Here is a 4,451-nt window from a genome sequence, read left to right as displayed (position 1 = left end):
GCTGGCCTAGTGCAGCCGAGGAGCATTGGAGTCGGAGTCGGAGTCGAGCACGTCAGGGTGGAGCAGGGGTGTCGACAAGCAGAGCCCGGTCCGCCAGAGGCATCGGGGGCGGTGGCGGGATCGCGACCGGTGGAGGCAGGACGGCCACAGGCGGAGCTGTAGGCGAAACGGCCATAGCCGGGGTCATCACGACGGCAACGGGGCTCGCCGCCGGTGGAGGGGCGCAGAGACGGCCCGTCGGGGCGGCTGGGAGCGAAGCGCCAGGGAAGGAAGCCGGGGAGGCCGCCTCCCCCGTGGAGACCAGCAAGGGCGGGCCGGGGGCCAGCGACGCAGCAGGGGAGGGCACCGTCCCCAGGATCGGCCCGACAAGAGCAGTGGGAGCGGGGGAGCGTGGGGAGGAGGCACGGCAGACGACCATGCCCACACTAGAGGTGTCGCTGGCCTCATAAGACTCGACCACTGGGCCGGAAGGAGCATCGAGGAGCAGGCCTAGAGCGGCCTGGCGCCCATGCCCACCGGTGGCTGGAGGCGAAGGAGAGCGGGACTGCGAACGGGAGTGCGAGTTATCCGATCCCCCCTCGTCCTTCGATCGGTGGGAGCGGGGGCGGTGGCGGCCGTGGTAGTCCCCGTCGGCCGCGGGGTTGTCACCGGGAAGGCCATCATCGACGAAGAGGGGACGGCCGACGTGGTTGGGAGGCTCGGGGGCGATCCAAAGGTCAAAGCCCTGGTCGTTGAAGAACACGCGAACGGTGATATGGAGCTTGGAGGAGTCTAAGCACTTGGCCTCGACCCGAGCCTCCTCCTCCTTGCGGATGGAGAGCTCGTCCACCACCACCACCTTGCCCAGAATCCTGGACATCTAGTGGATGTTGAGCTCAGACCGGGTGATGTCGAGAAGACCGTCCATGAGAATCCAGGACGGCCACAGCCTTGGGGTCGATCGAGGACCGGCTCGGTGATGTCGACGACGAGCTGGTTGATGGTGAGGGTGATCAGGCCACTACGAGTGGCGTAGCCGTAGCTCACGGTGTCGGGGAAGACCATGGTGAAGATGTGACTGGCGGTAGGAGTGACCACCCAGTCCCACTGGCAACGGTAGAAGTGGTTAACCTCAGCCTCAATCATCTCCGTAGAGGCCACCCCGTCGACCACAGTGACGCCCGCCTGACGGGAGAGGGTGGGAGGTGGGAGGTCGGGGACCTCGAGGTGGAAGAATCCCATCCCCTCGAAACCGTGGCCGTACATCATGAGCTCCGACATCACCGGTAGATCCGGGCATAGGAGGGCGGGATGCCCGGGGTCCTTGCAGAGGTAGAAGCACTAGGGGATGACGTAGTTGACTTGCGAGTGGCCCGCCACCCCACAATTGAAGCAAGGGGGCGAGAAAGGTTGGAGATGGGGCTCGGGGTGGAGGAGATGCCCGGGGCCGACGGGAGGAGTGTGGCCGGGTTGCCACGGCCCTGGCCGCGGCGCTTCTTCTTCTTGGCGGGGCCTTGGCGGCCGCGGGAAGGGGCGCTGCCCGGGTTGGCCGCAGAGGCAGGAGAAGAGGGGCCGGTGGCATCGGGCGACACGTACTTTCGTGCAGCGGGGGCGGACACAGGAGCTTGGACACGGGGAGACGGGGGGCGCACTGCCTGAGACGGGGAGGGGCTACGGCCACGTCACGGGGCCAGGGACGGCGAGCGCCGACGAGACCTCCAGTCCCCAGATGTCGCCGGGTGGGGAGAGCAGGACCGGCCCCAGGCATCGCAATGGGCCAGGGAGCTGCGATCATCACGACGGCCCTCGCGGAGTTTCCGCAGCTCACGCCGGAGCTGTTCCACCCTGCAGAGGGCATCGGGAGAGGGACGGGATGCCTCACGTCGACCCTCGTCGTGGCACTTGGGCCGAGTGATACGTCTCCAACGTATCTATAATTTTTGATTGCTCCATGCTATATTATCTACTGTTTTGTACATTATTGGGCTTTATTATCCACTTTTATATTATTTTGGGACTAACTTATTAACCGGAGGCCCAGCCCAGAATTGCTGTTTTTTTGCCTGTTTTAGGGTTTCGAAGAAAAGGAATATCAAACGGAGTCCAAACGGAATGAAACCTTTGGGAACGTGATTTTCTCATTGAATACAACTGAGGAGACTTGGACCCTACGTCAAGACATGTAACAGGAGGGCACGAGGTAGGGGGGCGCGCCCACCCCCACCAGGCGCGCCCTCCACCCTCGTGGGCCCCCTGTTGCTCCACCGACGTACTTCTTCCTCCTATATATACCCACGTACCTCCAAACGATCAGATACGGAGCCAAAAACCTAATTCCACCGCCGCAACTTTTAGTATCCACGAGATCTCATATTGGGGCCTGTTCCGGAGCTCCGCCGGAGGGGGCATCGATCACGGAGGGCTTCTACATCAACACCATAGCCTCTCCGATGAAGTGTGAGTAGTTTACCTCAGACCTACGGGTCCATAGTTAGTAGCTAGATGGCTTCTTCTCTCTTTTTGGATCTCAATACAATGTTCTCCCCCTCGCTTGTGGAGATCTATTCGATGTAATCTTCTTTTTGCGGTGTGTTTGTTGAGACCGATGAATTGTGGGTTTATGATCAAGTCTATCTATGAATAATATTTGAATCTTCTCTGAATTCTTTTATGTATGATTGGTTATCTTTGCAAGTCTCTTCGAATTATCAGTTTGGTTTGGCCTACTAGATTGATCTTTTTTGCAATGGGAGAAGTGCTTAGCTTTGGGTTCAATCTTGCAGTGTCCTTTCCCGGTGACAGTAAGGGCAGCAAGGCACGTATTGTATTGTTGCCATCGAGGATAACAAGATGGGGTTTTATTCATATTGAATGAGTCTATCCCTCTACATCATGTAATCTTGCTTAAGGCGTTACTCTGTTTTTAACTTAATACTCTAGATGCATGCTGGATAGCTGTCGATGAGTGGAGTAATAGTAGTAGATGCAGGCAGGAGTCGGGTCTACTTGTCTCGGACGTGATGCCTATATACATGATCATACCTAGATATTCTCATAACTATGCTCAATTCTGTCAATTGCTCAAGAGTAATTTGTTCACCCACCGTAGAATACTTATGCTCTTGAGAGAAGCCACTAGTGAAACCTATGGCCCCCGGGTCTATCTTTATCATATTAATATCCTACTACTTAGTTATTTCCTTTGCTATTTACTTGCCTTTATTTTACTTTGCATCTTTTACCATAAAAATACCAAAAAATATTATCTTATCATATCTATCAGATCTCACTCTCGTAAGTGGCCCTATAGGGATGGACAACCCCTATTTGCGTTGGTTGCGAGGATTTATTTGTTTTGTGCAGGTACGAGGGACTCGCGCGTAGCCTCCTACTGGATTGATACCTTGGTTCTCAAAACTGAGGGAAATAGTTACGCTACTTTGCTGCATCATCCCTTCCTCTTCGGGGAAAACCAACGCAGTGCTAAAAGAGGTAGCACCGAGACGCGTTGTCATCCCACTCGCGAGGCATAGCCTGTCGCAGCGAGGGAGGAGGGGGTGTCAGCAGAGGTTGGTCGGGAGGGAGGGGACGGCGAGGTGTCCGACAGAGTTGCAGTGGAAGAGCGAACATGGTCGAGTGAGGCGGCGGGGGGAGGGGGAATGTCGCGGACGGGAGGCCACCCGTTAGCCAGATCGAGGCTACCAGTGTCCCGGCCCTAGGGCACGAAGGCAGCCCAACCGGGGCGACATGGGCCCAACAGGGGGAAGCAGCAGCTGGGCCGGGCCGCGGCCCAGGAGGCCCTCGCAGGCGAGGCCCGGTCCAGCGAGCGGTGGGGAGCCGCGACCTGTAGGGTTTCCCCCCGAGGTGCACGATTCGCCGCTGCCGCCGCCGAAGATGGCCAGCCAGGGTCGTCGCAGGGGAAGGGGAGCTCGGAAGCAGAGCGGGGAGGACCTGAAGGTGGCTATGAACGGACGGAAGGGCAAGACGCGAACAAACGGTGCCACTAGGGACAGGCTACGGCGAGCCGCCAGCGGAGCCGGGGACATTACCGGACACCCGCTAGCCACCGGCCGGCGCCACGACGAGCGGGCGTAGCCCTGGTCGGAGCGGCCAACACCCCCCTAGGACCGCAACCGTCGGCGGCGCGCCCCTCCCTCCCGCAAGGCCGCACCTTGCATCCCACTTGCCCGAGACGAGCTCGAGGGCGGCGTCGGCACCCGCAGCAGTCGCGAGCCGGCAGCAGAACCCCGCATGCAGGGGGCTGAGCAGAGCGACGGGGAGCGGCGGGATGGGGAGAGGGGCAGCCGACAGGAGAGGGCAGCGGCTCCTCGTCAGCGAGGTCCGCCCAGCGGACGCGAGGGGCAGGGGCGGGGGCGGGGCCGGCAAAGGGGGCAGCGGCCCGAGCGCAGCGCATGGCGCCGGCGGAGCGGGAGGGGGCACGGTCACGGGGGCGTCCCCGGAGCTAGGGGAGG

The sequence above is a fragment of the Triticum aestivum genome, chromosome 4A (assembly GCF_018294505.1).
Source record: "Triticum aestivum cultivar Chinese Spring chromosome 4A, IWGSC CS RefSeq v2.1, whole genome shotgun sequence".
In the NCBI taxonomy this organism is placed as follows: Eukaryota; Viridiplantae; Streptophyta; class Magnoliopsida; order Poales; family Poaceae; genus Triticum; species Triticum aestivum.
The sequence above is the reverse complement of the archived record's forward strand: the minus strand, read 5'-3'. Positions refer to the sequence as shown.